Raw genomic sequence first — 12,994 nt, forward strand, 5'->3', positions numbered from 1 at the left:
GTGCACACATATTCCACAGCACTTTACAGAGAATATTTGACTATTCAGATAAATCCCTGCCCCAGTAGTGCTTACAATCAATATTACCTAACACCATTATAGGCATTGGTAAAGCAGTGCACTGGGACCCCTACACACCCATTCACGGGAACCATTAAAAAGTTACAACATGCTCCTTCTGCGGTCCTGCAATATCTGTCCACAAGCTTCCATACAGTAAATAGGCTGTCGGATCTCTGATTGGTGGATAGCACCAGCCATCCACCAATCAGCATGCTGCCTCAGGCTGGGAGGCAGGTAGAGAATGAGTCCTCTCTGGTCTGATTGTGTGCCCACCACCTACCCCTGCTTGAAGGCCCCTAGAATTGTGGGACCCAGGGTGGCTCCCCAGTGTGCCTATACATTAAGATGGCCCTGACCACATGTACACACACATTCACACTAGGGGGTAAATTTACTAAGATGGGACTTCTATTTAAGGTGGGATGTTGCCCATAGCAACCAATCAGATTTGGCTTCTAGCACCTTCTATAACATAATACTTGGAATCTGATTGGCTGCTATGGGCAACATCCCATCTTAAATAGAACTCCCATCTTAGTAAATTTACCCCTAGGGTTAATTTGTTTTGGTGGGAACCAATTAACCTAGCAGTAAATATTTATTGGGAGGAAACCGGAGTGCCCGGAGGAAACCCACGCAAGCACGGGGAGAATATATAAACTCCACACAGGGCCATTATGAGTCTTTATCTCATTCCTTTTACACCTTTTCACATTATTTTCTAAACACAAGGGACTTTTCTATCCTGTATAATAAAAGGCTAATGCTGCTCCTCACCTCTATGGAGGGAATTCAAGTGTTGTGCACGGCAGCGGCCACTAGTTGTCATCCGATGCTGACATTACTGTTATGTTGTTCCGTCATTTTGAGGGTCTGGTAACCAGTTTAAAAATAAATAAATTGGTAGTAGGGACAGCTCTGTGTTTATTTGTACATTGTTAAAAATAACTTTATTCTAGAATGAACGGATGTAGTGACCAGAATAAAATTGTGCCCTAATCATTATACAGGTCCTGCACTTTCTAACTGACATTAATGTGTCTTCTGTTGGGGAAAATACAAATGAAGATCTTTATTCTCAGATGCACATTTCTTTCCTTTGTCTCCATATTGCAGCATCTTGAAAGCCCTCAGCACAAAACCTTTGTGGAGGGCCAAGATTACAAGGCCCTGGATGACCTTATTGCCACCCTGTGCGCGAACTGGGAGGAGCACTGACGGTATCATGATTTTTGTATTTAGTTTCAAATTCTGTTATACTATTTACACAAAACAATATAAACTTGTATCTTATTAGGCTAATCATAGTGCAGGGGTGTGTAATGCTGGGCACCAGTGTCACTGTCGGACTGGGGCGTGAAGGGCCCACCGGGGAAATGCAGTGGTAGGGGCCCATTCTTAGATGCTTGGCTAAACATTAGTGCATGGTCTGGGCCCATTGATAAATAATATATATAGTAAATACTGCTAGTGCACACATGATAATGTACCAGATTAATAACAGCAATGCACTGTAGAATATACACCTTAGTCCTGTGTATAATGTAACATATGCATCATTTATCATTCAAGTGTACAATCTGGAAGATTCTAGAGGAGGGGGTGGGCCCCCCAGGCAGTTGGGCACACCGAGGGTTTCCCCTATACCACTGTGGGCCAGTCCGACCCTGCTGGGCACACACCTATACAATCCAGGATCTCAGATGGTGATCCTGTCTTTGGCACATCCCCATAACGACAGTGACACACCTCTGTTATGGGAAACGGAGGCAGCCGCCGCCTCCTCCCTGCCTCCAAATGGCAGCAAACTGTCAATCACTTACAGTCTGACGCCTTACTGCATCCTACATCACAGACCTGTTCTACACATGAGCAGTACGGGTCCGGTGCATGCGCAAATATTTGCCTCCCCTTTTTATTGTCGTATAAACACTATATGAAATATATTTTATGAGACTGCGTTTTTATTGACAATTATTAGTATTCATATCTTATGCCTTTAATCTATATTCATTTATATTGTTGTTCTCATTATAGCTCAAAACACTTTGACCCAGTTCCTGTGTGTGCTGGACTGCTTAGGAGCCATTATCCAGATATGCTCTGCTGTCACCTGCTGCGACTCCTGCATATCCAGCCGGATATGATACACCTTATCCTTATGTACTACCAAAAAGCTCTATGAGCTATTATTACGAGCATATCACCATCTACAGTATCTCTATCTAAATATAAATATATATATATTTATTTGAAAAAATAGAGATAAGGGCGCCTTCTAGTGTCTAGATAAATATATATAGTGTATACCCAATGTGAAAGGAAAAATGGACACTACTTATCTGGAGCATATACTTCTCTTCGGTCACGAGACCAATATTGGTACATAAAAGAGAAAAAGGAAATATGATTAAGTCTGATTACTGATGAAACGCGTTGGGACTGCTGTACCTGAACCTCCTATAAGGACAGATAAGCCTAATATATATTTATTTCTTGTACGTTTGCATTGTTACTATTTGTATGGTCTATATGAAAAGTTTTTGACGTACCAGTTTTCCATGTGGACAGATAAGCCTGATTGAATTTTATATCTTGTACGCTCACACTTCTACCATTTGTTTTTATGTGTTGTATTACAATTTGTAAAAACCTTTTTATCCCTGGCTGTGGATTTTAAATTATGGGATTTGTCCATCCCTGTAAGGTTTTTTATATACAACTGTATTTTTGCTGAATAATGGTATAAAAACGGTATGCGCTATGTTATATTTCCTTTATCTCTTTTATGTACCAATATTGGTCTCGTGACCGAAGAGAAGTATATGCTCCAGATAAGTAGTGTCCATTTTTCCTTTCACATTGGGTATACACTATATATATTTATCTAGACACTAGAAGGCGCCCTTATCTCTATTTTTTCAAATTTCACTATATGTGTGTTTTCCAAGCACATGCTCTTCTGCTTAAGGTTGCTGCCACTCGTTTTTAAGAGGAGTGTCAATTTATTTATTTAATTCATTTTAAATTAATTACTTTTAATCTTTTATTGTTAAATAATTCTCTACCACGTGCTTTGGTAGTGCAATTCCTAGTGTCACCTGGGCGCCTCCTCGTCTATTTTTGTTTTATATATATATATATATATATATATAGATAGATAGATAGATAGATAGATAGATAGATAGATAGATAGATAGATAGATTGTATGAAGCAGAGCTAGTGATCTATATACGGCTCCTTCTTGTTTATATTATGCAGGTACCATAATTGAGATGGTCACCATATGAATTTTAATCTTACTGTTATGCAATAAACTGTCATTTATCTGCTTTCAGTTAGCATGGAAGTTCTGATTTTTTTATGATTTAAACATAGCACCAGATGTCATTACTCCTATATGTTTTTACTGAAAGATGGTAACTCTAGGGCGGGCATTAGGGTAGTAGGGCCAATGCGCCTTGCTCTTTCTTTCACTAGATCACTACAGGAGGCACAAAGATCCAAAAGTGAGGTATTCAGAAAGCACGTCAGGGCCTCTTTCTTAGCCGGATCATCCAGTCCCACAATATGGAGGTTGTTCCATTTTAACGATTCTCCAAATCATCCAGTTTGTTCATGACAGGCAGGTGCTGCTTATGGCGCTCCTCACACTGTTGCTTGGGAGTGAAGACAGCCTGACATGTCTTAAGCTGGGTACACACTGGCCGATATATCAGCCATTATATTGTCCTACCAGTTAGTAACATCAGTCAAGACGGATCGGGCAGTGTGTATGCACAACCCACTGCCTGATCCGGCTATAGATATATGTGCAGATCCATTGATCAGCAGATATATCTACCAGTGTGTATACACCTTAAGTGTGAACTACTGGCACTGGGGGCAATGTCTAGTTACGGCACTGGGTGTAGCCATGGCTGTTAGAGGGAAAGATGCTGCAGAGGTCAGCGCGGGCAAAGCAACAGCCTTTACCTCCAGCAGTGCGGGTGCCATTGCGATCTTGGAATTGCACCATACTCTCTCCAGGTGCTGGCACTGCTGCTTTCTGGGCATATGAGAGGGGAGAAACCTCTCCATGCACTTGGGTAACGCTGGCAATGGTGGAGTTCCATGTCTAGGGACACACAGGAGGGCTGGTGGGGATGGATTAGCTGATGCATCAGGAGTGCAGCATTAGGCAGAGGCCATCTCCATCATCGCCAGACCTAATCTTATTGTAGAGTAACACTAGTTACCAGACCGTCAAAATGACAGAACAACATTACAGTAATGTCAGTGCCGGTGGCTGTGTGCGTCCGAGCGGAGCAACAATTGAATTGCTCCTTCAGATACCATCTAGTGTCCACTGGTCTGCAAAACACTTGAATTCCCCTCATAGAGGTGAAGAGCAGCGTTAGCCTTTTATTACATAGGAGCATAGCTGCTAGCTACACCTTCCCCACTCACAGAGGTCTCCATAACAGTATACAGGATGTCTTTGACCTCTGCCTCTGCTGCTGGGTTCTGATAAGTGCCTTTTGTAATTTCTGGATATCTACTTAGTGCTCTCTTTATTATTGTTTATACTTACCAGACTATTGGGCATATTTATTAATATTATTTTTAATAATATGTGGAAAAGGGCAATGTCACACCCTTTTCACATTATTTTAGTTTCACTGGATGTATTAAAGGGCTTTTGGTGCAGTTCGTTTTAGTAATCAGATCGCATTTTCCATGCTTGCAATGGGAAATGTGTTCTGGTAGAATTTACTAAAAAAAAAAAAAATGTGAAAAAATATACTTGGCAGCCCTGTCATAATACTTGAAAACTGGAGAGAAAGAAAGCTCTTGTGTGGGCGCACTCTTGAGAGAAAAGAGAAGAAAAAATTCTTCAGATATGAATCGAGAAGATAATTAAAACATATGTTTATTTAACAATTGATTAAAAAGTTATTAATATCCCACTGTGATCAAAAGAAAAAAGATTTTTTTACTTTTTAATTTTTTTATTATTTATATCAAATAGGAAAAATATGCGAAAAATATGAAATGTTCTGGTTAAATAATCACATGAGAGGGATTAGAAAGGTTGCAGACACCTAATAGTCTGACACCCGTTTCTCCTGACCAGCACAGAAATTCTGTGTTAATAAGACCAAGCAGGGAGATCCAATGTTATGTCTTTGCAAGACCACTGAAGGGGTCAATACTGGACAGATTACCGGTCACCTGTTGTTCATATGGCACAATTTGTCAACATATCTTACACATTCCTGAACGTTTGTTGGAAGACGTAGAAATGGAAGGAAGAGAGGAGAAAAGCAAAAAGAAAAGGCCCAAAATTGGGTATGAAGATGGAGAAAAGGCAGGGGTGAATATGGTGATGCTGCTGTTGGTGTCCACCCTTCAAATGAAGGGGAATAGTGTCCTACTCTACAACACCAGGTATTCCCAGGGAGTCTCCTCTCGGGTACTGACCTGGCCCACCGCTGTTTGGCTTCCAAGATCGGACGAGATCGGGCATTGACAGCGTGGTATGATAGTAGAGAGGCTATCTACCAATGAGAGTGCACCTATATAAGAAAAGTGAGAGAAGAAGATAATAGAAAATAGAAAAGGATAGGGTCTAGTTACTGTGTGGATCTGCTTTCCACGTTAGGCAAGGTGAATTAGTTACCACATAGTGACGTGGTACACCCTGGATCGTGAATGAGAGTCCACTGAAAAAGAGTAGGACAGTGAGGATGAGAGAAAAGAGGATATACAAAAAATGAAAAAATATGTAAAGTGTTGATTAGAAAAATAATATATGCCAGTCAGTTTATATTGATAAACATGAGATGGCTATCCCAAAAAGAGGGAACAGAAATCTATATATATGGCAAAAAATGAATAACATAAGAGAAAACGTCAGGTAAATTTGTGAATCACAATAAAGATACCAGATATGTTTTGTGCATAGGCACCTATGAGTACATTAATATAGATTCACTGTTGATATGAGGACAGTACGATACACTGTTCAGGTAAATCTGGTGACAGAATGTGTAGCAGGTTAATTAACCTATGTTCATAAAGATTAATAAATTGTGATATAAATGGGAAATCCCAAAAGTTATAATCACTAATATATCTTATGCATTATACACATGTCACAATAAAGATTTAGATATTGGAAATGATACTCATGGTGTCAGAGTCCGGGAGCCAATGGTAACCAGCAGTCCTCCATGGAAGAATCTCCTGCTGGGGTCCTGTGGAAAGACCAAGCAGGGAGATCCAATGTTATGCCTTTGCAAGACCACTGAAGGGGTCAATACTGGACAGATTACCGGTCACCTGTTGTTCATATGGCACAATTTGTCAACATATCTTACACTTTTCTGAACGTTTGTTGGAAGACGTAGAAATGGAAGGAAGAGAGGAGAAAAGCAAAAAGAAAAGGCCCAAAATTGGGTATGAAGATGGGGAAAAGGCAGGGGTGAATATGGTGATGCTGCTGTTGGTGTCCACCCTTCAAATGAAGGGGAATAGTGTCCTACTCTACAACACCAGGTATTCCCAGGGAGTCTCCTCTCGGGTACTGACCTTGCCCACTGCTGTTTGGCTTCCAAGATCGGACAAGATCGGCCATTGACAGCGTGGTATGATAGTAGAGAGGCTATCTACCAATGAGAGTGCACCTATATAAGAAAAGTGAGAGAAGAAGATAATAGAAAATAGAAAAGGATAGGGTCTAGTTACTGTGTGGATCTGCTTTCCACGTTAGGCAAGGTGAATTAGTTACCACATAGTGACGTGGTACACCCTGGATCGTGGATGAGAGTCCACTGAAAAAGAGTAGGACAGTGAGGATGAGAGAAAAGAGGTTATACAAAAAATGAAAAAATATGTAAAGTGTTGATTAGAAAAATAATATATGCCAGTCAGTTTATATTGATAAACCTGAGATGGTTATCCCAAAAAGAGGGAACAGAAATCTATATATATGGCAAAAAATGAATAACATAAGAGAAAACGTCAGGTAAATTTGTGAATCACAATAAAGATACCAGATATGTTTTGTGCATAGGCACCTATGAGTACATTAATATAGATTCACTGTTGATATGAGGACAGTACGATACACTGTTCAGGTAAATCTGGTGACAGAATGTGCAGCAGGTTAATTAACCTATGTTCATAAAGATTAATAAATTGTGATATAAATGGGAAATCCCAAAAGTTATAATCACTAATATATCTTATGCATTATACACATGTCACAATAAAGATTTAGATATTGGAAATGATACTCATGGTGTCAGAGTCCGGGAGCCAATGGTAACCAGCAGTCCTCCATGGAAGAATCTCCTGCTGGGGTCCTGTGGAAAACGCGTTTCGCCCGTTAGGCTTGTTCACTTCCGGGATCGCGCATTCCCATTCTAGGTGTGGGGTTTAAAAACCCTGTTAATTGAAATAGCAGCCAATAGAAAGTTACTTACTGATTGAGCATGGGGGCTGGGATGATAGGTGTGTCTGTGCGGTCTATGGAAGCGTATTGCCAGCGCTTCCCAGCCGACGTCAGCGGCACGTGATCAAATCGAGATCACAGGGGAAGCGGCGCTAGTAAGCATGCGCAATGAAGGCCTCCCTGTCGCCGTGGTAACCCGGTGCATAGAGCGGCGCCATATTGGGAGAGGGTATTCCAGGAGTTGTTGTGAAAATCTCCCTGTCGCCATGGTAACCTGGTGCGGAAAGCGGCACCATATTGGGAGAGGGTATGCCAGGGATTGTTGTGAATATAGATTATGGTAATGGGTTAGGTAAATATGTTATACGACAAAGGAATTAGAGTGTAGGTTTTGGTGCTCGCTATAGTGTCAGGCCGGGGTTATGAGCTGGTATTAAAGCTTATACGGTGGAGGCTGTGACAAGAAGAGAAAACTCTATTTCATGAGCTGATCTGGGCATATGAGTGAGACCGCATGATCATTCGGCCCTTAGGATTCCCCTGGACCAAAATATGGATAGATAAATGATGAGAATATGAAATTGAAAGGTGTGTCATACATAGAGTAATGGAATCATGTAAATTATGTAGGAAAGCTAGATTCGGGAAGGAAGATGACTAAATTGAGGAATACTGGCAGTGGTGATGTGGGAATGTTATGGTTGGGAGATTGGAGTGCTATCACTGGGAGCATATGGGCGACGCATCCCAGATTTTTTGAAGTGGGCGCATCTGGAGTCCGCAATATGTGGGCAGACAGGGAACAGTGGGAAAAGAGGAGGGGGGAGGGGTGGGGGGGGGGGGTTGGGTGGAACAGGTGTAAAAGGCTAAGAAGGGAAAGAGACGAAGACATTACTGTGACCCTGGTAATCGGGTCGATAAGTGAATTAGCTGATTGGGTGAGGGGTGTCAGAAAAAATGGTGTTGGGGCATAATGTACCTTGGGACCTGGAGAGTGTGTATTGGGTGTGCACTAGGAGGTGATATCTGCAGTGGATGGGGTACCCCCTAAGTAGTGAGGCCTGAGGTGTGGTGCAAAGTGATATCGCTTTACGGAGGAAAATTGTTATAAGGGGTGGAGAAAATATCTTGGGTTATATGAAAAATGCGTTATATAAATTGTGTCAAGATTGTGTGTAAAAGAGGTGAAATTCAACTGAAAAACACGAAAATGGAGGATGTAGGGGAACCACCTTCATAGGTGAATGTGGGTGAAAGGTATGGGGTAGATGGGCTGGGGTGGAAGAAATTGATTTGATGGATTGGGAAGGGGGGGTTTAAACTGAGAATAGCAATAAGAATGAGAATAGGTTAGAGGTGTGTGCCCCTGATAAGGGGCGGGGCTAGGGGAGGGGGAGGGTGGGAAGGGATGCAGTTATTGGAATAATGAGTGATGGGTAAAACAACAAATTGTGTCTGATCTACGGGGTTGGTGTAGACCTTCTAAATAGCGGAGGTAGATAAAGTGAGGAGGAAGAAAAATGGATCAATTAGGATCCATGGACATAATTCCAAGTGTTTATAGAAATGCATCATAGTTAATATTTTCATTCAGTCCATGGGGTCTTAGAGTGTCGAGGCGAAAAATCCATTCGCTCTCTTTTTTGTACAATAATTTTGTAAAATGAATTTACTGCATTACTTGCAGCTGCAATATGAAATATGTCGGTATGACCACACGGAAACTTAAAGAGAGGGTTCTGGAACATCTGGGGAATATTCGAAACGCATCCAAAGATCTGGCACGTATGAGACAACTCACCACGGTTGCCAGACATTTTCATTTTCAGCATAAAGGTCTGATGAAAGATCTGAAAGTCTTTGGCTTGGATCGCATTCACTTGGGCATACGAGGAGGCGACATGACCAAAGAATTGTACAAAAAAGAGGGCGAATGGATTTTTTGCCTCGACACTCTAAGACCCCATGGACTGAATGAAAATATTAACTATGGTGCATTTCTATAAACACTTGGAATTATGTCCATGGATCCTAATTGATCCATTTTTCTTCCTCCTCACATTATCTACCTCCGCTATTTAGAAGGTCTACGCCAACCCCGTAGATCAGACACAATTTGTTGTTTTACCCATCACTCATTATTCCAATACCTGCATCCCTTCCCACCCTCCCCCTCCCCTAGCCCCGCCCCTTATCAGGGGCACACACCTCTAACCTATTCTCATTCTTATTGCTATTCTCAGTTTAAACCCCCCCCTTCCCAATCCATCAAATCAATTTCTTCCACCCCAGCCCATCTACCCCATACCTTTCACCCACATTCACCTATGAAGGTGGTTCCCCTACATCCTCCATTTTCGTGTTTTTCAGTTGAATTTCACCTCTTTTACACACAATCTTGACACAATTTATATAACGCATTTTTCATATAACCCAAGATATTTTCTCCACCCCTTATAACAATTTTCCTCCGTAAAGCAATATCACTTTGCACCACACCTCAGGCCTCACTACTTAGGGGGTACCCCATCCACTGCAGATCTCACCTCCTAGTCTACACCCAATACACACTCTCCAGGTCCCAAGGTACTTTATTCCCCAACACCATTTTTTCTGACACCCCTCACCCAATCAGCTAATTCACTTATCGACCCGATTACCAGGGTCACAGTAATGTCTTCGTCTCTTTCCCTTCTTAGCCTTTTACACCTGTTCCACCCAACCCCACCCCCCCCACCCCTCCCCCCTCCTCTTTTCCCACTGTTCCCTGTCTGCCCACATATTGCGGACTCCAGACGCGCCCACTCCAAAAATCTGGGATGCGTCGCCCATATGCTCCCAGTGATAGCATCCCAATCTCCCAACCATAACATTCCCACATCACCACTGTCAGTATTCCTCAATTTAGTCATCTTCCTTCCCGAATCTAGCTTTCCTATATAATTTACATTATTCCATTACTCTATGTATGACACACCTTTCAATTTCATATTCTATGTATGACACAATCTTTAATTTCATATTCTCATCATTTATCTATCCATATTTTGGTCCAGGGGAATCCTAAGGGCCGAATGATCATGCGGTCTCACTCATATGCCCAGATCAGCTCATGAAATAGAGTTTTCTCTTCTTCAGAATCAGAATCAGAATCAGCTTTATTGGCCAGGTATACTTACGTATACTAGGAATTTGTCTTCGGTTTGCTATACAACAGCCAAGTAGGTAACAGGTAAGCAGGTGTGTGTGTGTGTGTGTGTGTGTGGGGGGGGCAAGTAAAGTTACACAGATAGGTATACCGTAGGGACACAAGTTGGTTACATGTACGTCTAGTCAGTCAATGTTCAGGAGTTCAGCAGGCGGACAGCTTGGGGAAAGAAACTTTTGAGGCTTCTGGTGGATCTGGCGGGGACAGCCCTGTAACGCCTGCCTGAAGGAAGCAAGTTAAACATGCTGTGGCTGGGGTGTAGCTGGTCTTTTACTATCTTCATTGCCCGCTTTTTAGCTCTGGACAAGTACAGGTCCTGGACTGAGGGAAGGTCGGCCCCGATGATCTTCTCTGCGGTTCTGACCCCCTTTTGGAGCCTGCATCTGTCCCTCGCGCTGGCGGAGCTGTACCATACGTCACAGCCTCCACCATATAAGCTTTAATACCAGCTCATAACCCCGGCCTGACACTATAGCGAGCACCAAAACCCACACTCTAATTCCTTTGTCGTATAACATATTTACCTAACCCATTACCATAATCTATATTCACAACAATCCCTGGCATACCCTCTCCCAATATGGTGCCGCTTTCCGCACCAGGTCACCATGGCGACAGGGAGATTTTCACAACAACTCCTGGAATACCCTCTCCCAATATGGCGCCGCTCTATGCACCGGGTTACCACGGCGACGGGGAGGCCTTCATTGCGCATGCTTACTAGCACCGCTTCCCCTGTGATCTCGATTTGATCACGTGCCGCTGACGTCGGCTGGGAAGCGCTAGCAATACGCTTCCATAGACCGCACAGACACACCTATCATCCCCGCACCCATGCTCAATCAGTAAGTAACTTTCTATTGGCTGCTATTTCAATTAACAGGATTTTTAAACCCCACACCTAGAATGGGAATGCGAGATCCCGGAAGTGAACAAGCCTAATGGGCGAAACGCGTTTTCCACAGGACCCCAGCAGGAGATTCTTCCATGGAGGACTGCTGGTTACCATTGGCTCCCGGACTCTGACACCATGAGTATCATTTCCAATATCTAAATCTTTATTGTGACATGTGTATAATGCATAAGATATATTAGTGATTATAACTTTTGGGATTTCCCATTTATATCACAATTTATTAATCTTTATGAACATAGGTTAATTAACCTGCTGCACATTCTGTCACCAGATTTACCTGAACAGTGTATCGTACTGTCCTCATATCAACAGTGAATCTATATTACTGTACTCATAGGTGCCTATGCACAAAACATATCTGGTATCTTTATTGTGATTCACAAATTTACCTGACGTTTTCTCTTATGTTATTCATTTTTTGCCATATATATAGATTTCTGTTCCCTCTTTTTGGGATAACCATCTCATGTTTAACAATATAAACTGACTGGCATATATTATTTTTCTAATCAACACTTTACATATTTTTTAATTTTTTTGTATAACCTCTTTTCTCTCATCCTCACTGTCCTACTCTTTTTCAGTGGACTCTCATCCACGATCCAGGGTGTACCACGTTACTATGTGGTAACTAATTCACCTTGCCTAGCGTGGAAAGCAGATCCACACAGTAACTAGACCCTATCCTTTTCTATTTTCTATTATCTTCTTCTCTCACTTTTCTTATATAGGTGCACTCTCATTGATAGATAGCCTCTCTACTATCATACCACGCTGTCAATGCCCGATCTCGTCCGATCTTGGAAGCCAAACAGCGGTGGGCCAGGTCAGTACCCGAGAGGAGACTCCCTGGGAATACCTGGTGTTGTACAGTAGGACACTATTCCCCTTCATTTGAAGGGTGGACACCAACAGCAGCATCACCATATTCACCCCTGCCTTTTCCCCATCTTCATACCCAATTTTGGGCCTTTTCTTTTTGCTTTTCTCCTCTCTTCCTTCCATTTCTACGTCTTCCAACAAACGTTCAGGAATGTGTAAGATATGTTGACAAATTGTGCCATATGAACAACAGGTGACCGGTAATCTGTCCAGTATTGACCCCTTCAGTGGTCTTGCAAAGACATAACATTGGATCTGCCTGCTTGGTCTTATTAACACAGAATTTCTGTGCTGGTCAGGAGAAACGGGTGTCAGACTATTAGGTGTCTGCAACCTTTCTAATCCTTCTCATGTGATTATTTAGACCAGAACATTTCATAATTTTCGCATATTTTTCCTATTTGATATAAATAAAAATAAAAAAAAAAGTAAAAAAAATCTTTTTTCTTTTGATCACAGTGGGATATTAATAACTTTTTAATCAAT

The 12,994-nt window shown here is 42.0% G+C and overlaps 2 pseudogenes; one reads left to right on the forward strand and one right to left on the reverse strand.

The window, feature by feature from the left end:
* Positions 1-5,479: 5,479 nt before the first annotated feature.
* On the reverse strand, positions 5,480-5,597 carry LOC134935908 (5S ribosomal RNA; annotated as a pseudogene).
* Positions 5,598-12,382: 6,785 nt separating this feature from the next.
* Positions 12,383-12,500, forward strand: LOC134943367 (5S ribosomal RNA; annotated as a pseudogene).
* Positions 12,501-12,994: the final 494 nt, after the last annotated feature.

This window comes from Pseudophryne corroboree, chromosome 1 (genome assembly GCF_028390025.1).
Source record: "Pseudophryne corroboree isolate aPseCor3 chromosome 1, aPseCor3.hap2, whole genome shotgun sequence".
In the NCBI taxonomy this organism is placed as follows: Eukaryota; Metazoa; Chordata; class Amphibia; order Anura; family Myobatrachidae; genus Pseudophryne; species Pseudophryne corroboree.